Source organism: Marmota flaviventris, chromosome 3 (genome assembly GCF_047511675.1).
Source record: "Marmota flaviventris isolate mMarFla1 chromosome 3, mMarFla1.hap1, whole genome shotgun sequence".
NCBI classification, from domain to species: Eukaryota; Metazoa; Chordata; class Mammalia; order Rodentia; family Sciuridae; genus Marmota; species Marmota flaviventris.
The window spans coordinates 6,034,949-6,058,557 of record NC_092500.1 but is presented as its reverse complement, the minus strand read 5'-3'; the positions used below and the strand labels follow the sequence as shown (position 1 = coordinate 6,058,557).

The 23,609-nt window shown below is 49.5% G+C and overlaps 1 long non-coding RNA gene across 1 annotated transcript; it reads right to left on the bottom strand.

Annotated features, from left to right (window-relative positions):
* Window positions 1-625: 625 nt before the first annotated feature.
* On the bottom strand, window positions 626-3,467 carry LOC139705146 (uncharacterized). The gene is made up of 2 exons (XR_011707002.1): window positions 3,065-3,467; window positions 626-1,428 (listed from the first exon to the last, which is right to left on the bottom strand). It is a non-coding gene; the product is annotated as an uncharacterized lncRNA (long non-coding RNA).
* Between the last annotated feature and the right edge of the window lie 20,142 nt (window positions 3,468-23,609).

Genomic DNA, 23,609 nt, shown 5'->3' with positions numbered 1-23,609 from the left:
CACCAAGAATCTTTATTGAGCTTCTCCAAAGACCATCACCAAGATTTTTCTTTTTTTTTTTTTTTTTTAAATCTCAGGACTGTCTTTTTTTTTTTATTATTATTTGTTAGCGGACACAACGTCTTTGTTTGTATGTGGTGCTGAGGATCGAACCCGGGTCGCATGCATGCCAAGCGAGCACACTACCGCTTGAGCCACATCCCCAGCCCAGATTTTTCTTATTAATAGAATATCAGCAAAAATTTCTGTCAAGAACTCAATGTGGTTTAGGACTTCCTATTCTCTGTGAGTTCTGAGTTGCTTTCTCTTGAAAAAGCTAAGTTTCACCATACACATTTGATGCTTTTGTGGTAAAACTTATAAAACCTCTGACTAATCTTAAAAATAGGACCAAAAAAAAAAAAAAAAGAGTACTTTCTATGAACTCAAAAAATGTGTGTGCGTGTGTGTGTGTGTGTGTGTGTGTGTGTTACTGTTCAGAAGACTCCTACAAAAATGGAAACCTCCGCCCCCCACCCCCCACTGTATATTGTCCCGTCCGGCAGGACACATCAACGTGGGCAGCGAACCTAGATGGGGAGGAATGAAGGGACAAGAGACACGAAAGGTGACAGCAAGACAAAAGTTCTGATCAAGCTGCAAACTTTTATTGTTCACACAGGGGTATTTATATGCTGGGGATGGGGAAGCTCTCTTATCAGCAGTTGCTGGATGTCTGCACAAGGTGAGATAACCGCAGGATGTTTCAGGAAGATAGGTTTCAGGAAGATAGGTGGCCACAGGATGTCTCAGGGAGATAGATGGCTGCAGGGTGTCTCCCAGGCAGGATGTCTCCCAGGGGGCTGTTTCTTGTAAGTGTCAGGCTATTCTTTGAAGGAGAATTTCCTTCTAGTCCCTGACATCTTCCCCCTTTCTTATATAAAATATTTGACCATACCTTACCAGCCATGTTTTTAGGGGGTGATAGAGGCTCTGTTCCTCTAGAAGGCCTTAGAATATCTCCTGATCTGAGCGAGCATCTTCACTAGGAGATTTCGTGGTGGCCTTGGCATGTTTTTGGAGGAGACGGCTTTGAGGGGGGAGCATGCCAACCGCCATGCACCAGAGCGTGTCACTCAGAGGTCTTGGGTTTTGGGATCCGTGGATCCATCCTCCTGCAGTCCTTCCTGCACCCTCTGTCATTATGGCCTAATGTCCTCACTCCATGGGTGAGTCCTCCCCCAAGCGGAGGGGCCCATGGAGGAGCGAACCCTTATGGCAAGGGCAGAAGATGGTTGGTCAGAGCTGTTACTTATACTTTTATATAAGAAAGAGAGATCTGTGGGGATGTAAACTTAAGAAATAAGCCTGAAAGAAGGGTAGAACATCCTTTTAAATGTTGGCAGCGCGGTCTTCCATCTCCAAATGGTGATAGTGGACCTGTATGGGCTTAGAGGCCAAAATATTAATCTGTTCTTTAATAAATTGTACCAGCCTGTTTATTATGCAGGGTCCTATGGACACCATTAAAAGCAAACCCAACAAAGGGCCTAATAAGGGAAGAAGGTAGGGTAAAAGTCCATTAAGCCCAGTCCAGAGGGGATTTTCAAATAGTTCCCTTCGTCTCCTTTCTAGATCTTCTTGAAGCTGCTTAATTTTAGTGCGTACTATGCCTGATTTATTGGCATAAAAGCAGCATCTTTCCCCTAAGGCCAAGCAAATACCTCCCTGGTTAGCTGTCAGCAAATCTAAGCCTCGTCTGTTTTGAAGGACCACTTCTGCTAGGTTGTCTATTTGGTCCTGTAAATCTTTAATAGTTCCTGATAGAGTTTGTACATCATCTATAAGTTGTTGAGATAGGCGACGGTAAGAGTGTATAGCCGTGCCTAAGCCAGCTGTACCTGTGCCCATAGCAGCTGTTATTCCAAGGCTGGCAAGGAGTGGTAAGGCCTGTATTGCCCGCCTGTGTCTTTTGACTAAGGTGTCTAGGCTAGGAATGGGTAGAGGTTCATCTCCTGGGACAATAGTTATATCAGGGAGTAATAAGGCAAGAACACAGCCACTGGTCCAATTCGCTGGAAGCCTGGGGAAGGCTGAGTTTCCTCCACACATAAAAACTGTGCCATTGGGGGGACAAAGAGATGGGGTGGGTGAGGAATAATTTTTTACTGTTGAGCAATTTCCAAAGGAAGTAACTCCAACATCAATATCATAGGTATTATTCTGCATCGCGCCTAAAAGACATGATATAAAAGTGCCTATAGGCTGTACTTTAAAAGGAAATCCAGGTTGGCACGTATTATCATTGTCTATGATAGAATTAATAGGAACTGCCATAGGCATGATTGCCCCTGTTGTCATGCAGAGCCAGCAATCACCAGCAAGGGTGGGGTTGGAATTATTAAGCAAGGGGAAGGTAGTTTCCAAAATATCTAATGTATTGGTATCTAAATCTGGGAGCTGGGATTTAGGCAGCATTAAGGGATGATATGTGAGCTCAGGGATTTGGGGTTTCAAAAGTTTGATTATCTGAAGATGCTTCACAGCATCAGTGGGTCCTCCACCATCAGAGACCCCTGTAGGGGCCTTAATGGGCCAGCAGGAGGGTTTACCGACACTGCCTTGGCATCCAGCTGACTGTAACTTGGTGTATATGCCTTCTCCTCCCCGATCAAAGAGGAGGGGGGTATAATGAATAGTGGTCCCCTCTGCTGCATGAGTTTTAGTTAGGGTGGCTTCAAAAAATTGTTCTCCCTGCTTGTTAACACAAATTGAGGCTGACACATAACAAGAGACATGCATAGCCTGGGTATGCGTACAAGTTGCAGAACAATTTTGGAGAGCTTTACTTGTACTGGGGGGAATAATCTTTGGCTTGTTAACACATACCCATTCAGGCTGATGAAATCCTCCGAGTTGATGGTCAACCTCAGCACGGAGGTAAGCCACCTTAGTCAAGCAGTCAGCAGTCTGGGTCCAACTAGTGGGAGCCTGAGTCCAAGATCCTCCCCTGCATTCGCAGGGGGGGCCAAAAAGGTACTCCCTGATGTTGGAAGGTGGAGGGCTAAGGCCTCCGTATACAAACCTGTTCAGCAGAAGTGCCTTAAGCAGGATCCTCACACAGATTGTTGGCTGCATCTGCAAAAGAGGAAAATTTGTCCTCAGGGGGAGGGCCTCCGTCCCTGGGTTGAGGTAAGTCATTAACCTGTTTAACCAGGCGTTCTGGTAACCATCTTGGGGCTGCTTGCTCTTGGTCCAAAACACAAGCTGAGCCTCGTCCCCAGATGAGGACAGGATCTGGGCCTTTCCATTTATTTGTAAGGGGATCACGCCACATTACAGGTGGGCGAACAGAATTGGACTAGGGATGCCAGTGTCTGTTTGCGGCCGAATGGCCTTCACTGTCTAGGGTAAGAAAATTAAGGGCAAATAATGCATGGTTAAGGCGATCCCAAAATCTTTATATTTTAGAATATTATCCTTTAAATAGGTATGTCTTAATTGCCTTTTAAAAATATGATTAAGGTTATTTCCTGTGTAGGGAGCAGTATATAAATCTTACTGTATTTTTTATGGACAATAGATCTAGTCAGAGAACTTATATAATATCAATGAATTTTTTTTAAGTTTGTAACTTTTATTGTTTACAGTGTCTTAGAATCAATTAATTTTAGTCTCTAAGGGCAATTGTTAAAATCGGATTTAAGTTAGTAGTTCAATATACTTAAATGTTTAATCAACAATGTGAATTTATTTACCAAAATTAATCTTTGTCTTAAACAGTAAGAATTATTAGGCAATAAGGATCTTTCTTTAAAGAAATAAACTTACATTTTAATAGGTGCTTATCATGTCAAAATATGGACAAAATCTTAGCTCACATTAGTATAGTTAAACTAGGAAAATAGCCTGAAATACCCTTAAATTAATTATAGTCAGTGTAGTATATATAAATCTCTTTTTTAATCTTTCTAACTTTTTACATCATCTGTTTAGATAGCAATATAAAAATCTTTTTTACTTAGGAAAATAATTTTATCATTGAAATATGAATATAAAGACCTTGTTTTACCCAAAGATGATTTCTTTCTTTTTAGGATCCATGTGTGCTTTTTCTTTGTTGAAGCATCCTTTTCTTTTAGAAAAAAAAATTTTTTTTTTTTGTTATACTTGGAACAATTTCTGAAAACCTTAGAATCTATAAACAAATTATTGTACTTTGATAAGAAATATCAATGAAAATATAGTTAAAATCCTTAGATATTTTGTAGACATAATTATAATTATCATCTTATGAGTTTGAACAGTAACTTTGAGAATTAGAAACTACTTGAAGATTGTATTTTCACTTAAAAGCAAATTTATAGTAAACACATTTATCTCAAATATCTGTAACTGAAAAGGCAGCGTATCTGATAAATGTAAATACAAAACATAAATTATGGGTTTTCTGTTGAAGAAAAACAATTAGGCAAATATATATTAACTAATCAATTAGGCATGTGCTAATTATTTTATAGATTAACAAATATAGATTATCTAAATATCTTAAAAATATATATATTAAGAATAAGAACATAACTTATAATTGTATTAATTTTATGTAACCACGTGGTCTTAAAATATTTGGATCCATTTTAATTTATTTTTAACTAGGAGTGCACTCTTCTATGTGACGTCACTTGATGTAACTGAAATAAAATCCTTGTTGAGTATACATATTTATTTTTTATAGTTAGGAATGAGAATAAGGATTTTTTGGTCATCACAGGAACATTGCCGGCTTTGTTCCTGTGGCGAGCAAATGCATCCTCATAACCTCCAAAATTAAAAGTAAAATATAAAGAAGCATGTTTGATATCTCTCATCAATAGAACATTATTTAGTAACACAACTATAGAGAAAAGTCAGGTTATTTAACTCAGAACTAACTTAAATTTAGGGCTGCAACATAGAAAGCTGTGGGATTAAATTTTGTCTGAAAAAGATATCTTTCGTTAGCATTTACAGGTAGGCATTCTTAAAAATACAGGTTCTGAACAGCTCCGGTAGAAATCTGAAACACAGTAGTACAGATTAGTGGCTGGAAGGCGGAACTAGAAGTCCTGTCTGAGTGACTGTGGAAGAACCAATCGGAAGCCCGCGAAAGTGTGGGAGGTGGGACCAGGAAGCCCGCTCTTCTGGCCAGGCACCCCATGGTTACCATGGTGATGCAAACAACATGGAGTCCGCTGCCCATTTTCGGGGCAAAAGTTCCCCAAGTTTTCCTAGCCAATTGCATTTTGTTTGATTTTGTCTGCATTTTCCCCCACCTGGCCAAGATCTTACTGCGGTAGCAGCTTGTTCTGTCTCTGCTGACCTGCGGTTGCAGCTCGTGTACATCCTGCACTTTTTTCTGTGGCACGTGGGTGCTCCAAAGGTTTTTTAGCAGCAAACGCTAGCATTACCATCAGATCTTAAGTTAGTCTGTGTTTGGCATTTAGGTCAAGTAATTCAAGGGTTAAAAGCACTGTTGGCCGCAGGGGCTAGGACCCCATAGCGAGCAGCAGCGGCTAAAGTCTCTTGTCCCCAGTGGCTGAGTTACAGCCATTCTGATTCATAGGACAATCATGTAGTAAAAAGGTCCGTACATACTTTCTGAGTATTGACAAAAACAGTGGAAAATTGAAACTTATTTCTCTCCAGGTAAACATCACATTTTCTCTCCCTTTTTCTCACTCTCCTAGCACAAACTTCTAGAACATAAAGGCAAAAAAAATCTCTCTCTTTTTTTTTTTTTAAGCTTTTTTTTTTTTTTCTGAATTAATTAGGTTCCAGTAAGAAAAGGTGGGAACAGGCACCTTTTCTGGGCCAAAGCATTCATAATAATCTTAATAATAATAATAATAATAATCTTCATAATAATCAGTCTCCTACTCTAAGCCATCTTTTACCATCAATGGTCCCTTCAAGGGGAAACCACGGACACAATTCTCCTATGTATGAAAAGAATAATCTTAAGTCCTTTTTCTTAACACGCGCCCCCAGTGTCTTGAGGGCCTCCTTGAGGCCTGACAAAAACAACTCATGTGACGAAACTGCTTGTCCCATGGTGGGTCACTCACCTTGCATCGTCCTCACTCTCCTCCTGGATCTGTCTCTCGGTCGTGTCTGCCGAGGCGATCTCGCGCTCCCGCTTGGCCAAGTCTTCCCGGAGGACGGCGTTCCTTCTCAGTCAAAGGCTCGAGCCCCACACTGGGCGCCAAATGTCCCGTCCGGCAGGACACATCAACGTGGGCAGCGAACCTAGATGGGGAGGAATGAAGGGACAAGAGACACGAAAGGTGACAGCAAGACAAAAGTTCTGATCAAGCTGCAAACTTTTATTGTTCACACAGGGGTATTTATATGCTGGGGATGGGGAAGCTCTCTTATCAGCAGTTGCTGGATGTCTGCACAAGGTGAGATAACCGCAGGATGTTTCAGGAAGATAGGTTTCAGGAAGATAGGTGGCCCAGGATGTCTCAGGGAGATAGATGGCTGCAGGGTGTCTCCCAGGCAGGATGTCTCCCAGGGGGCTGTTTCTTGTAAGTGTCAGGCTATTCTTTGAAGGAGAATTTCCTTCTAGTCCCTGACAGTATATAAAGTTAGAAGAATTTTCAGAGAATTTTAGGAGGTAGGCCCTCTGGCCCTGCAGCCAATAAACCTGCTTCCTGAAGATTCCTTGATGCCCAGTCTCTTCTGTCCTACATCAAAAATAATAAATAAAAAGGGCTGGGGACAGGGTCTGTGTAGCTCAGTGGTAAGAGGCACCTTGGTTCAATTCCCAGTCCTCCCCAATTTCCTTTTAAGGGTTGTGGATGTCGCTCAGAGGTCGAGCACTGGCCTAGCATGTGAGACAGCCCTGCCTTGGATCCCCAGTACCACAGGTCAGCCATCATGGGCTGCCTCCACTGCTCTGGGCGTGAGGTGGGGCCGAACCCCATGGTGAAAGAAAGCAGCCCAGAACTAGGTGACAGAGGGCAGAGAGAGCCCCGCTCATCAGGGACAAAATACAATCCCCAGGGGCCAGGAGCCCGGATCCACCTCCTCCAGCCACCCCCACCCTCCTATAGTGAAACCCAGTGAATCGGTACCAGTGGATTAATCCTGCAGAGCTGCCCCACAGCTGGGGCCCACAGCACGGGAGCCTGTCCCCAGGATCTTCCTCTGCAGAACAGGGCTCAGCTCGGAGCCCAGCAGAGGGCAGCTGCTATTGTTCCCATTCTTTATTGTAAAAGAGACCCCCTGCCGTGTGAGGGGGGGATGACCCACAGCAGGGGTCCAGGACAGAACTCAGTGGGGATGGGAGGAGCTGTTGCCAGGAGAGAGGAAACCTGGACCTTCTGACCAGACAAAGCTCTGACTCCTGGGAAATGTGTCCCCCTTGACACAGGCAGCAGCACAGTACTGGGGACAGGAGGGAGCTGGAGTAGGTCTCCCCAAGACCCAGCAGCCGGCCCCCCCAGCCCCACCGCACAGCCCAGTCAGGGTAGGAAGCAACTTCTTTTCCCTTCCTCCAGCAGGTGCCAGAGGGGACTTGAGCCCAGGCACAGGGGAGGGGCCTCCACATTTGATGTTTTCTCTTCTGTGTTGGGCGGAGGCAGGTGGGCTGTGGATGCTGGAGATAATGGGGATGGTCCTCCCCAGCTCAAAGGCTGCAGGGATGCAGATAAGGGAGGCTCCGGGAGCCCAAGACACTGAGCCCATCTCCTGGGTTGGCCAGTCACCTGCCTGCCCCTCTACCCTCTCTTCCTGCCAGGGCTGCTGGTCTCTGTGCCCCAGAGATGGGCATAGGCCTGGCCATGGGCACTAAAGACTGGGGAGGAACAGTTCCCTGTCAGGAGCCTGTGGCTGGGACACCAGGCTCCTCCCAGCCCCGTGATCCCTCCTGGGATGCAGCCAGGCTCTCTTTCAAGAAAAGGTCCAAACCCCATTTCCTGTTCACCAGACTGAGCTCCTCCGTCTTGGACTCCATTGCTAAGGGGCCACATGCCTGACCTTGCAGTGCTGGGGAGGAGACAGACGTCAACAGGACAACCACGTGAGGCGCCAGTGTTAGACCACCACGCAAGAAAAGACCACTGACTCCAATTAAAATCAAATTAAAGCAAGCTTATTATTTCGACCGGCCGGGCTGCCTTTCCCATCAAAATCGTGGGAGCCAAGGACCGCGGCAAAGCTTCCTTGCAGCCCAGTTTTATAGCCCAAAAAGTTACACAAAGGGGGGTTACAGATAACAAAACTCTGAGGAGCATAGCACAAGTTTACATTTTTGCTGGACCCGACATCAGAATTTATGGAGGTCTTAGAGACTCAGAGAGGGTCGTTATCCGGCCAGGGAAGGCCAGAATTTATGAGGCGTCACTAAGGTTTAGGAAAGGGTAGTTATCTGGCCAGGGAAAACCGGACATGGGTGAGTTCGGGGCATGGGCAGGCATTCCAATCGGCTTTACGACATCGACATCCTGATATCTTTACAGGAATCAGAAATGAATCCTTCATAACTTGTGACAAGCTGGCTTCTGATCTGAAGAGAGAACTAGGCTACGTATATCACCTGGACCTGGCCTGTGACAGACCTCACTCCCTCCAGACCCGCACAACTTTTCACCTTCCGGCTGCAAGTGGCACTAGCCACCAGCTGCAGGACAGGTGGCCCTGGTCAGGAGAGTGTGGGAGTTCTGGCCCCAGAGGACAAGAGGGGAGACAGAGCACATTGTCACCAAGCCTGCCACATGGCCCCACAGTGGCCCTCTGTGTGGCCATATCACCTCTGTGGGGCAGAGAAGGAACCTGGAGCTCCCAGAGGTCAGGAGATTGGCCAGGACTCCCCACAGGGCCACAAGGACTCGACAGGTGCTCAGCTCGGCCAGACAGGGACAGAGGGGCACCCTGAAGCCAGCTTGGTGGGCCGCTCCCTTCCTCAGAGGCCGAGTGCCAGCCTGGCTTTGTCTGTGGCAGGCCCTGGCGTGGACACTCTGATGTCCCCACCTTTGCTGGCTTGACTCCGCCTACCACAATGTCCTTAAGTGACGCATCTGGGACAAAGAATGTGCACATTTTTAGTTTTGAGAAGCTCCTGGATGCCCTCCTGAGAGGCAGCACACGCGTGTGACCCCAGCACAGAAGGGACAATGCCACCACACACCTGCCTGCCACACACATGCCCACCTGGTGCCATGTCGTGCAGCCCGGCCTAGAGGGCTGGGCAGCGACGCTGTCACTGTTCCTTGTATTTCTTTGGTGATTTGAAGGACAGAGTAGCAAAGAAACGTCGTTGGAATGAAGAAATATTTCCTATGAGTAGAAAAATCTGAAACCACCGTGGCCCCCCTCGTTCCTCCAGGGTGTGTGTGGGGGTGGGGAGCGGGAGGCGGGTCTGAGATGGGGATCCTGCCCGCCCTGGCCCATGGGACCTCACAGTCACCAGGTGGCCCCTGCTCTAACATGGGAACAGCAGGGCCTACTTCCTAAGGTGGGTGAGCGCGTGACAGGGTGCCAGGAGGGAAACCCACTCCTTGTGACACAGATATCTTCCGGGGTCCTCTGCTCGGGAAGCAGGAGGGCAGAAGGGCACAAGGCCTGCTTCCCCAGGGCTGAGGATACCGGGGCAGCCTGGCCAGGGCCAGCCCTTCCCTGGAGGGGTGGCCAGTCCACGCCTGGGGCCTGTTGGTGCGGAACCTCAGGAGCCTGGGGCTCTTCTTGCACCCAGGGAATCTGCTGTTGCCCTGATGAGCAGCTGTCAGGGGCTGTTATTCTGGGCAGGAGGAGGTTCTGCAGGACTAGGGCTCCTTCCTGCCCGCGCCCTAAGGGCCTGGTGCCTCCTGCCAGACCTGACTTGAGCCATAACCTGGGGTCTTAAGCCTGCTCCTGGCAGGGGACAGCAGTAGCCTCTGCTGGGACATCCACAGCCTGCTGTCCAAGACCCTGGCAAGGCTGCAGGAGCTGATGTCCCCCATTGTCTGGCGGACAGAGGCTGTTCTCCCTCTCCTGACAGGCCGCACCGGATTAGGTTATTTTGGGTGCTCCAGGCATTGGGTTTCAGCACACATGGGTTTCCTCAGGACGGAAACCCACGGGAAGTTGGGAGTATCCATGTTCATTTTATCCACGACATGAGCTGCCAAGATCTAGTGGTTCACAACCTAGCTAACCCTCAATAGATGAATGGATAAAGAAAATGTGGTATATATACTCAATGGAATATTACTCAGCTTTAAAGAAGAGTGCAATTATGGCATTTGCCATTAAATGGATGGAGTTGGAGAATATCATCCTAAGTGAAATAGACTAATCCCACAAAACCAAAGGCTGAATGTTTTCTCTCATATGCGGATGCTGATTCACAATAAGGCAGTGGGGGGAGGGCACTAGGGAAGAATAGCATTACCTTAGAGCAGGTAGAGGGAAGTGATGGGAGAGGAGGGGAGGAGATCTGGGGATAGGAGAGACAGTAGAATGAAACAGACATTATTTCTATATATATATATATGTGACTGCATGGCCAATAGGACTCTGCAACATGTACACTCAGAAAAATGAGAAATTTGGGCTGGGATTGTGGCTCAGCGGTAGAGCGCTTGCCTGGCACATGCAAGGCCCTGGGTTCAATCCTCAGCACTACATAAAAAATAAATGAATAAATAAAATAAAGGTGTTAGTTCCAACTACAACTAAAAAATAAATATTTTTTAAAAAAAAGAGGAGCTGGGGACATAGCTCAATTGGTAGAGTGCTGGCCTTGCATGCACAAAGCTCAGGGTTCAGGGCTGGGGATGTGGCTCAAGCGGTAGTGCGCTCGCCTGGCATGCATGAGGAGCTGGGTTCGATCCTCAGCACCACATAAAAATAAAATAAAATAAAGATGTTGTGTCTACCGAAAACTAAAAAAAAAAAAAAAAGCCCGGGGTTCAATCCCCAGCACCACAAACAAACAAACAAACAAAAAAGAGTCCTGATCTGGCCCACAGGTCAGCAGAGGGTGAATGAGTCAAGGGCGACTCTGAGCTCTTTAGCAGCTGGGAGGACACAGGGGCCTGAAGGGGAGCTGGGCGGTGTGAGCGCGGGGGATGGTGGTGGCTGAGTGCATGCAGCACTTCTCGCCCGCTGGGTGGTGGCCTCCGAGGAGCCTAGTTGTCCACTGTCTCCTTCACCCACTCTCAGCAGGCCTGGCCATCTGCTCTCAGACACCTTTGTCCCTGCTCTTGGTGGAGCTGGTCTAGGCCAGCAGCTCTCTGTCATGCACGGGCACCTACACCACGTCTGTGCTGTCTGAGGCCATGAGGGACCCAGGGAGTGGCCATGGGCCCTACTTATTTCTGGTGGTTTGAAACAGGAGGAGAAGGCCAGGAGGCCAAAGGGACAGAAGGCCTTCTGCACTGTAAGAAGCTCTGGCCAACAGCCTTGGGACAAATGAAGGAAGGTTGGGTAACTAACCCAACCTCTCTGGGATTCCAAGAAGTTACTGAACCATCTAAGAACCAGCCTTGAATTCCAAAAATAATCTCTGCTAGGCACAGTGGCACCTGCCCATCTGTAATCCTCACTATTCAGGAGGCTGGGGCAGGAGGATTGCAACTTCAAGGCCAGCCTTGGCCACTTAGGGAGACTCCACCGTGTCCCCTCTCCACCAGCTCCTGCAGAACCCCCACTGGACATCAGGCCCCGGACAATGGTCTCCCTTCACTCCACCTCAGTCTTTCCCACAGCTCTCTGGGAGGACAGAGAGGCCAAGCATGACCTGCGGATGTGGCCTCGAGACCACACTGCACGGCCCCAGGCAGCTGTGTGAACAGGCACCTCTGAGAGGCAATGGCTGAAGTTTCTGTTCCCTTTAGTGATGGGGATGGACGCCAGGGCTTCACGCACACAGGGCTCTGCCTCCCTGCTATACCCCCAGACCCAGGCCCAGAAGTAACTTCTAGATGTCTTTCAAGGGGAAATTCTCAGCATCAAGAAAACTGAGTAGGGACCAGGGAAGAAATCAGCCTACAACAGAGGGTGGCCCTCGGGGCTCAGCTTGGATGCAGTCTTCACTAGAGTTTTGTGGGGCGGGGGATACTACCCATGACCTCACACATGCTGGGCAAGGGCTCCACTGTGAGTGAGCCACATCTCCATCCCACTAGCCATTTATGGGGCACCTAATGTATAAACATGAAAGGAGACAAACCTGGCCAAGGCTCTGCGGGGGCAGGGGTTCAGACACCAAACAGGTGAGTGAGTACAGAAGAGAACAGAAGGTGCTGCGGAGAAAGAAAGCAAGACAGGGAAGAAGGAGGCCGGACCCATGCCCCGACTGCCAAACTGGCCTGGTGTCTGTCGCCTTCGCAGCCTTTGAGCTGGGGACGACCATCCCCATTTCGCCGAGGCGAGGGGACGGGAGTCAAAGCCAGCTCAGGTTCAGAGACTGGCTTTGCCCCCGCCCCATGTGGCTGTGTGCACCCCGACCCCCACAGCTCAGCTGGCCTCCCAGCCCTGCCTCCCTGCTGCTGAATGGAAATGTCAGAAAATTCCAGAAGTTGCACCACAGCTGCCCACAGAGAGGCCAGCATTGGCCGGATGTGCCGGATGCCAAGGGACAGACATGCTCCTGGCCAGTTTGTCAACTGCTGGACAGGGGCTGCAATGCCCCTTTTCAGGGGACAGTCAATGCTCCCTTTCAGCCCTGGATGGTCAGAGAACATGGACACCATTCCCCTCCAACACTGCCCACGATGCTGGAGTCCAGCTTGTGAACAACCAGTCCCTCTTCTGCTGCATGCCCTTCCCAGGCTCCCCAGTACCCAGCTTCACCTTCCTGTTCAGTGGAAACCCAGCGTCTCCCTCAGGTCTTCTCAACTGCCTGGCCTCCCTGAACATCCTCAAGGCTCCCAAGTCAGCCTCTGGTTTTCTCCCTTCCAAGGCCAGTCACTTTCTGGCCCTGCATGGCCTCTGCCTTAAAGGCAGGCATTAGGGGACTGTGGCTGGCATGTGGGAGGCACTGGGTTCCACCCCCAGCACCACATTAAAAAAACAAATAAACAAAACAAAGTTATTGTGTCCATCTACAATTAAAAATATTTTTTAAAAAGTTAGGCATTGGCCATTGTCCCTGGGCTGGTGTCAGTGCCTATAGTCCCAGTGACTCAACAGGCAGAGGCAGGAGGATGGCAAATTCCAAGCCAGCCTCAGCAAATTAGCAAAGACACCCCTCCAACTAAGAAGCAAAGCTAGCACGCACCCGTAATCCCTGCAATTGAGCAGTCTGAGGAAGGAGGATCACAAGTTCCAGACCAGCCTCAGCAACTTAAGTGAGGCCCTAAGGAACATAGAGAGACCCTGCTTCAGAATAAAAGGGGCTGGGAATGTGGCTCAATGATACAGCATCCTGGGTTCAATCCCCAGTACAGGAAAAAAGAAAAAGACAAAAAGAAAAAAAAAAAAAAAAAACCTAAAGCATCATCCTTCTGCCTAGAGATGACTACTGTGCTCACTTTGCTGCTGTGTATTTTCTTCTGGATCTTTATATATGGATTGTTTATCATTATGTGAACAGATTAGAGGTGATTTCTTTGGTAGCCATGTTAAATTCCTCACCAGTTCATAACGAACTCCTACAATATTATCCCTAGTATTTATTGACCACCTACTATGTGCCATGTACCACCCAGAAGGCTTCATATGCTTTCATTCTGACAACAGCCCTGGGAGATGCCTTGAGCCCCAGACCCTCTGCCAGCATCCTATGTGTTGGGAAAAGTATAAAGACAGCCGCACCCCAGAGAAAAAAAACCCAACACGGCACCTAAGGACCTTCTCTTCCTACTTTCTCCTTTTTTCACTGGCGCGAAGAGTTCCCGAGGGTGTGAACTCTCCCAGCGGTGCCAATTTCAAATCTCCCTGGTGGGGAACCTTAGCCCCAATAAGAACTAATTCCTGGGCTCCAGAACTGATATCTGGAAGAACTTGCCAATAAACGGGTGGCCCGCCATTTATCTAAGCCCTGCCATCTCTCCTTAGATCTATATAAGCACACAGCCTTTTGCAATAAAATTGGAATTCTCTCCGGTGAATTGTCTTGTGTGGAGGATTCTTTCATTCTGGTGCCGAAACCCGGGACACGGGTGAGCTCTTTCTAACAAGAGCCCCCGTCCCCGGCTCCGCCAAGACACCCTGCCCTGGTCCGCTCTTTCAGATGCTGGCTCCCTGCACTCACCACTGATCTGGCTTAGGTAAGTTCCCCCTCCCTGGCTCGCCAACTCTCTTCGGGCTAAAAGCAGGAACTGTGACCGTGATTGTCCGGCACACTCCTGACACCCGGTAGGGAGGAGGGAACCCACCCCACCAAGACCTTTACAGGCCGCAGTGGACCCTCTGGTGATCCGCTTCCCTTTGGGGCGTGAGGCTTTTGGGTTTAAGACGAGAGGCTCCTCGGTTTCTTCCTTCTCCGCCAGAGCTGCGTCCTGCTGGAGCTGCGTTCAGCCGGAGCTGTGTTCTGCCTGGAGCTGAACTTCCGGCCCGGAGCTCCGTTCCTCTCATTCCTGACTCTTTTGCTCCAGTCAAAAACTTTCCTGACGTCAGGTTGCCCGTGGCTCCGGCCCAATTTTGGTCTCACAGATAGCACTTCTCTGGTGACGACCGGGTAGTGCCCTCTGTATTTCCTTGCTACGGTTGGTCATTTTGGGGACGCCCACTTGATCCCTCGTTCGCCCTGAGCTTCCAGGAAGCTATTCTGGACCGGGATTTCTTTGTCCCTCTCTCTTACTCTTAGTGTCTCTCTCTCTCTCTCTCTCTCTCTCTCTCTCTCTCTCTCTCTCTTCCATCTCTCCCTGTGACCATGGGTGCCTCCTCGTCTATACCTGAAACGTCACCCCTCAAATGTCTAATAAAAAATCTGGCCACACTCTCCCTCACACCAGACATCAAGCCCAAACTCCTGATCAAATTCTGTACCCAAGATTGGCCCACATATCCACTGGATAATGGCAATCATTGGCCTCCAGAAGGCTTGTTAGATCCAAATCTCCTCTGGGACCTTTTTAACTATTGCCAGCGACTGAAAAAGTGGAGGGAGATTCCCTGCGTTGAAGGCTTTAGCCTTCTCGCACAGCACCCTGCTCTCTGCTCCTCCTGTTCTCTCTCTCAAGTCCTCCTTGCTTGCAAACCCCTCCCTTCCTCTACTTCTACTCCTGACTTTGCAGATTCTTCCTCATTTGACCCAACAGATGAACTCCCACCTTATCTCTCAGCCCCATCTGCCCCTCCTCTCCCGCCATCCCCTCCTCTTCCTCCGCATGATTCCACGGATCCTCAGCCTTCCCCTCCGCCCTCTTCCGCCCGCTCCACCTACTCCTCCACAGAGACATCCCCCTCCCCTCCTTCTCCTTCCTGTCCTTCACTGACTGCCTCTTTCAGTCCTCCTGTTACCAGGTCTAAGGGACTCCTTCCCACCCCCATGACAATCGCACCCCTTCGTGAGGTAGCTGGTCCCGAGGGTGTCATCAGAGTACATGTGCCCTTCTCCATGTCGGACATTACTCAGCTAGAGAGGAAGTTAGGCTCATTCACCACCGACCCCACCACTTACATTCGGGAGTTTCAATGGGTCCTTCAAGCATATAGCCTCACTCATCATGACATCTACATGCTCCTAGTCAATACAGTTCTCCCTGAGGAAAGGCAACGGGTCTGGGAACTAGCCCAGGCCCATGCTGATGAAAATCATAGGACCAATCCCAACCACCCCACGGGCCCTCACGCTGTCCCAGAGCAGGATCCTCTATGGGATTACAACACCCCTGGAGGCTTACAGTCTCGTGACCTTTTTGCATCCTGCCTCTTGGCGAGCCTGAAGAAGGCCACCCGCAAGGCCGTTCATTTTCAAAAGGTGCAGGAGGTCATTCAAAAGAAGGAAGAAACACCTTCAGAATTCCTCGATAGACTAACCAAGGCCTTCCAGCAGCACACAAACCTCGACCCAGAAAGCCCTGATGGCCGTCATGTCTTGATGACTTATTTCCTGGCCCAAAGCTACCCTGACATTAAAGCCAAGCTTAAGAAGCTTGAACAGGGCCCTGCTATTCCTCAGACCGATATCCTCGCGGTCGTTTTCAAGGTTTTCCATGGTAGAGAGGACGAAAGCGAACGTCGTAGACAGAGGGCTGAAAACGCCAAATTCCAAATGCTGGCCCAGGTCATTCAGAGAAAGTCATCACCACGCCGTCCCAATAAGACACCCCCTGGAGCTTGCTTCAAATGTGGTAAGGAGGGACGTTGGGCCAGGGCTTGTCCTTCGCCGAGGACACCCTCCACCCCCTGCCCAAAATGCCACCAAAGGGGGCACTGGGGGGCAGAATGCCCAACAACCTGGAGGGGAGGTTGGTCAGCTGCCCCGCAACCCCAGCTTCTCCTGGGCTTGGCAGAGGAGGATTGACGGAGCCCTGGGCCTTCCCTCCCGACTATTACCATCAAGAAGCAAGAGCCTAGGGTCACCTTCCTGGTGGATGGACGCTTCATTACCTTCCTCTTGGATACTGGTGCCGCTTTTTCAGTCTTGAGGGAGTATTGGGGTCCTACCACACCCTCAAAACTCCTATTGTCGGGGTAGGAGGTAAACAGATTTTCCCTCGAACCCCCCCCATCATGTTATATGCAGGGATCCCTTTTGTCCTTCACACACTCCTTTCTCGTTATGAGCCATTGCCCCATTCCCCTCCTGGGAAGGGACATACTCTCACTATTGAAGGTCACCATTCACATATCGCCCCATACCTCCCCCGCCTCTCATTTCCTCATGATGATCCTAGGGACAGATGCACCTCCATCATGCACTCTCCCACGACTATCTAAACCAGTTAACCCTGAGGTTTGGGACACAGCTACACCCTCTATGGCTAAATGCAGTCCTATTCATATTGTCTTACGGGACCCTTCAAGATATATTAGTCAACCACAATATCCACTCACAACCACAGCCCTCCTTGGGTTAGAACCCATCATCCAGGATTTAGTACGGAAGGGGTATCTCAGGCCTACACACTCTCCTTTCAACACCCCCATTCTGGCAATTAAGAAACCTAACGGGTCCTACAGGCTGGTTCAAGACCTTCGCCTCGTCAACTCCTCTGTGGTCCCCATCCACTCGCTAGTGCCCAACCCCTACACCCTCCTCTCTCAGATACCTGCTACTACCACCCACTTCTCAGTCCTAGATTTAAAGGATGCCTTCTTTTCTATTCCCTTGTCCTCAGAATCTCAGGATATCTTTGCTTTTACATGGACTGACCCTCACACCCGCCATTCTTGTCAGCTTACCTGGACCGTCCTCCCACAGGGATTCAGGGATAGTCTCCATCTCTTTGGCCAAGTTCTTGCCCAGGACCTCACATCCTTCCACCCCACCTGTCCTGACTCTACTCTCCTTCAACATGTCGATGACCTTCTTCTATGTTGTCCCTCTTGAGAACACTCTCAATCCCACACCGCCCAGCTTCTCAATTTCCTAGCGGACAGGGGTTATAGGGTGTCTCCCCACAAGGCCCAGGTTTCCCAGTCTATGTCACCTACCTTGGTTTTCGCCTTGCACTGGGGAAAAAGGAAATAACACTGGATAGGAGGCAACTCCTCTTTAATCTTCCGGTGCCTCATACGAAAGCCAAAATACTATCATTCCTAGGACTAGCAGGTTATTTTAGGGCCTGGATCCCAAATTACTCTCTTCTAGCCAAACCCCTGTATGACCTAGCAAAGGGACCCCCTAGTGAATCTCTTGCCTCCTCCCCCTGCTACCACTTCCGCAGGCTTCAGCAGCTCCTCTTAAAGGTACCTGCCCTTCACCTTCCCAATCTTTCAAGACCATTTCATCTATATGTCCATGAAAAAGGGGGGCAAGCACTTGGGGTCTTGGGTCAAAACTATGGGCCTACATTTGCACCTGTGGCATATTTGTCCAAGCAATGAGACCCTACCATCCGTGGGTGGGCCCCTTGCTTAAGAGCTCTGGCTGCTGGACAAATTTTACACAAAGAAGCCTCTAAGTTGACTTTCAGGGCCCCTTTAACTATCCACTTCCCACATCACTTGAAGGATCTTTTAGCTTATAAGGGCCTTCAAACCCCTCCTCCATCCAGAGTCCTGTCGCTCCTCACTTCCTTTCTGGAAAACCCTAATATTACATTCCTCCCCTGCCCTGCACTGAACCCAGCCTCCCTGCTCCCAACGACCTCCACACCTGACACACCAGCTCATAATTGCTTGGAAACCTTGGATGATTTCCTCCCCTGTCATTCTTCCGTTTCTGAGGGACCACTCACCAAGCCTGACCTTATCTGGTTCACTGACGGCAGTTCCTTTAGGCAGAATGGCACTCATTACTCTGGATATGCCATAGTTTCGGCCACTGAGATTATAGAGGCCAAAGCTCTGCCTTCAGGAACTATCAACCAGCAGGCCGAACTTGTAGTGGCCACTCGTGCCTGCCTTCTAGCATGGGGCAAATCCCTCACCCTTTATACTGACTCAAAATATGTCTTCCATATTCTATTATCCCATGTTGCAATATGGAAGGAGCGAGGCCTATTTACCACTAAAGGTAATGCGATCACTAATTCGGCTCTTATAACCAATTTGAGAGAGGCCTCCCACTTACCCACCCAGTTGGGAGTTGTCCATTGTAGGTCCCATCAGAAGGACGGCTCTCTTATCACTGAGGGCAACACCAAAGCTGACCAGGCGGCACGGATGGCTGCTACCACTTCCAATTATGACCCCCCTGGGGGACATATAATGGCCACTTTAGACTGTCCATCTGAAGCCCCTACTTCTTCCAGTAAGAACAAGGATCTTTTTGAGTTCCTCCATACTCTATTTCATTCCAATTCTCAGTCTTTGACCCTCTTTTTACAGAGCTTCTTCTCCCTCACCCCCTCTGACAAAGTCATGCTACAGAATATAGCCTCTAATTGTCAGATCTGTCAGTGGACCAACCCTCATACTCCTTTAAGGCCTGAACCGTTTCCCTCCCACCAAGCCTGGGGACACATTCCTGCTGCTGACTGGCAGGTAGACTTCACCAACATGCCTGCAGTACGGCGCACTAAATACCTCCTTGTCTTTGTGGACACTTTCTCTGGTTGGGTTGAGGCATTTCCCACTTCCAACAAAAAGGCTTCAGTCTTACTGACAGACATCATCCCCAGGTTTGGTATGCCCACTTCCCTACAATCCGACAATGGCCCTGAGTTTATTTCTAGGATCACACAAAAGGTCTCTCAAGCCCTCTCCTTCAAGTGGCATTTCCACTGTCCATATCACCCCCAGGCTTCAGGGAAAGTGGAAAGGGTAAATCGGACTCTGAAGGAAGTCCTTACTAAATTGACAATGGAATTAAACTTAGACTGGGTCAAACTCCTTCCCTTGGCTTTGCTTTGGATCAGAGCTCTCTCTAAGAAACCATCTCTACTGTCTCCCTTTGAGATAATGTATGGAAGACCTCTTATACCCCCTGGGTTGGTCGTTTCACAAGGACCTCTCACCCGAGATTTGTCTTTGCCTCTCTTGTTTCATCTCCGCTCGGAACTCTGGAAATATCAGGACTGGCTTCTTCTGGACCCAGACTCCTCTCCAAACACTCCTCCCTTAACACCTGGGAGTTTAGTCTATTATAATACCCTGGAGGGGAAAGGGCCTCTTGTCCCAAAATGGGAAGGCCCCTATCCTGTCATTCTCTGTACCCCCACCACCGCCAAACTCTCCTTACCAGACAACCGTCTCACCCCCTGGATTCACATTTCTAGGTTGAAGCCATATCACCAGGAGGCCCCACCTGCTGACGACAGGACCACCCCAGAGGAATTCCAAGAGTCACCTCCTGAACCTCCCCTTTGCTCCTGCTCTCCACACCCATCTCACCCCTTTAAGTTGCGGCTCACCCGGTGTTCCCCGCAGCCCAATTCCTCTTAAAGAAGGCACAATGAGCTTTCCCAACACCCTAGTCCTCTCTCTCTGCTTGTTTTCTGTGCTCTGTCAGGACTGGTCTTTACCCTCCTCTCCTACCATGTACCAATTCACCCTTCGGGAACGATACTCGGAACATGGCATGCAGAACGTCCACAGAGCGGATGTAACTACTTGCTTCATCCACAACTGCACCTCTGTGTCCCTAAAATGGTCACCTTCCAGAACCTTCGTTCCCTGTAGCTGGAACTGGCCTTTCATTTGCTTCCTTTTTGATCAAACCAAAGACTATTGCCGTTGGTGGCCTGAGGTATATAATGGGTGCCCCTATTGGTCATGCAGGCTCCATGATGAATGCGGTAGCTCTTCTTTCCACTCACTTGGCTACCCTGAAATGTGGACTTCTAGTTACCTCAAATGGCATAAGGGCTCTTCATCCGATAACAATGGATGGTATACTTTAGATATACGTGACCCCAACGCCAAACGTTGGGACTATGTTGAGTTTGCTGTCTATGCTCGGACAATCTCAGCCAGACCCACAGGGTGGATGACTGTTGGCCGCTCCCTGACAACGCCACCTAAGGCAACCATCCAGGTAGTCGAACACATCAAGGAGTCAGAATCAAAACTTTGAGATCTTATCCATAGCCCATCCAAAGAGGATTCAGAGTCTTCAACCCCCTCAGGTCCCCCTCCCACATGGCTCAATTTGCTACACCAAACTCTTCGATTATTAAACTCCACCCCTCTTTCTGTGCCCACTTCTCAGTGCTTCCTCTGTGCTTCACTTAGTCGTCCGCTTCTAGCAGCAGTCCCATTAGCGGCAGGAAACATTTCAGCAAAAACCTACAATTTCTCTAAGAAAGGACAACCCCTACATGTGGCACGTATCCCACTACAGAAAGTTATTCCACCAATGCTTCATTTCCTTTCATCTGTTTCCACCTGCCAACAATGAATCCTTTACCCATTTGTTCCGTGAGCTATAGCACCCCATCGAGCCCTGCGTTTATGCAACCTGGACATTTCCTCTGGTGTAACGGGTCTTTAAGTACCTCAATGACCAATGTCTCTGGCACCGGTTTCTTGGTTACTGTAGTTCCTCAGCTGTCTTTGTATACTCCCACCGAATTCCGGCAGCTGGCCCTACCTTCCCGCACCCGTAGGGCAGTCTTTCTGCCGGTTCTGGTAGGCCTCACTTCAACAACCTCAGTGGCGAGTCTCGGACTCTCTGGTGGAGCTATAGGTCATGCTCTGTGGGCATCCAATGACCTGCAACAAAAACTGCAGGAAGCGCTCGATACCACTGCTGAGTCTCTGGGCTCCTGGCAGCAGCAGGTTACTTCATTGGCACAAGTGGCTTTACAGAACCGAAGGGCGATTGATCTCCTCCCTGCAGAAAAAGGGGCTACATGCCTGTTCCTCAGAGAGGAATGTTGCTACTGTGTTAATGAGTCTGGGCTAATAGAAAATAATGTTGTTAAATTGCAGGAATTATCGACCCAATTGCTCAAACCCACCTCTCTAATCCCATAACGGGGTTCTTCCAATCCTCTCTCCCCACGTACTTGCTACCTCTCTTGGGGCCCCTTATTGGGATGCTCCTTTTATGTGCTCTCTTGCCCTGCATAATGAAGTTCCTTCAAACCCAATTGCAGAAAATTTCTAATCAAACTTTCAACCAGCTTCTGCTTAGGCACTACCAGCCTCTGATGACCCATGAACCCCCAACATCTTCAAGAGAACAGCTCACTCAGTGCTGAAGCTCACTATCAGGCACGATGGAATGCAACGGACATCAGACAGCGGGCGACAACAAGCCCAGAGAACCTCTTAATCTGCCATCCTGGATTCTTGAGTCTTTATGTCCTTTTAAGCCTCCTCATGGCCCGTGGCCTCTTCTCTGTCAGTTCCCCAACATAGAACTTCTGCCAAAAACTGACCTTTGCTTTAATTTTCATCTTCATCCTGTTTTTGTTCGCTCTGATCTCCTTCAGGTGCTGGTGACGCCATGTCCAGGCAACGCTTCCAGTATTTCCTAGAGTCTCTGTTACAGGACCAGTGGCTGATACCAACAATCTCCTCCATCCAGGACTGGTTCGATGCGATCGACGACTTGTGGCTTCAGGGAACCTTCATAGACTTCACCCCTAAGGAAGTAGCTGTCTATAGCCACTGGGTTCTATTTCTGGTTGCCATGATATCCCCAGACCTGCCCCCCCCCAACATTCCTCCACTTCCCCTTCTAGGCCCATGCAGCCCCTGCACAGCTGGAAGCAGCCGGATCTGACCAATGACGCCCCAGTTCCTAAGAAAACAAAAAGGGAGGAATGTTGGCAAAAGTATAATGGCAGCCGCACCCCAGAGGAAAAAAAAACCCCAACATGGTGCCTAAGGACCTTCTCTTCTTACTTTCCCGTTTTTTCACAGGCAGGAAAAGTTCCCGCCGGTGTGAACTCTCCCAGCGGTGCCAATTTCAAATCTCGCTGGCGGGGAACCTTAGCCCCAATAAGAACTAATTCCTGGGCTCCAGAACTGATATTGGAAGAACTTGCCAATAAATGGGTGGCCCGCCATTTATCTAAGCCCTGCCATCTCTCCTTAGATCTATATAAGCACACAGCCTTTTGCAGTAAAATTGGCATTCTCCTGGGCAAATTGTCTTGTGTGGAGGATTCTTTCACTATGAAGGGTTTCCGGCCCATGAGACCCTGTATCATCACACACCCCCTCCCCTCCGCGGGGCTCCCCACTCCTGACGGAAGGGCGCCTGTGCCTATTAATACATTTCTGGGAGAGCCGGGCTTCTGATATAATTCGCAGGTCCTGGAAAAGAGGCCAAAGACGCCCTGTGGCAGGAGGGCCCCTGCTGGTTACCTACAGCCTGAGTTTACTTAACTTCTCTCCTGATCCCCCGGCAGCCCTGCAGGACCATTTCGCAGATGAGAACACTGAGGCCCAAGTAGGCTCATTGTTCTGTCTCCAGGGAGAGAAGGAAGAGCGGCAAAGGACACGAGAGGGAGGGGGAGGGGAGCCCTTGTCGACCCCTCCCCCAGGGCCGTGGCCAGAGCTAAACAAGCCCAGTTCTGGGAGGTGGTTACTTTGTTATTCACACCCAGCACCCCTCCTTCTCTACCGGCAAAACACCCCTACTGGGGGTTGGGATTGGAGACCACCCCCGCCCACCCGACCTGGAACTCCGGATTTCTCCTCCCTCCAGGGTCTCTCAGCGGCCTGCAAGTGGGCTATCTGCTGGTGCCCTCCCTGCCCCCCGCCCCCGGCCCCGCCCAGCGCAGGGTGAGCAGGCCCCCCTCGGTGCGGAGGGCTACGCAGCTGGGCGCTTGGGGAAGCCCCCAGGCTCCGGGGCGGGTGCGCTGCGCTGCTTCTAAGGAGCGAGAAGCGGTTTTGACTTTTCACTACGGTTTAAAGAACTTGAATTCCCACAAGTACCAGCCTAAAGGCACGGATTTTTGAAAGCCATTCGGTCCTCGCGGAGCCTCTTTCCACGTGGGTAAAACGGGCATGAAAAAAGCCCAGGGCTAGCCAGGCGCGGTGGAGCACACCTGTAATCCCAGCGACTCTGGAGGCTGAGGCAGGAGGATGGTAGTTCAAAGCCAGCTTCTGCAATTTAGTGAGACCCAAAGCAACTCAGCGAGACCCTGACTCTAAAT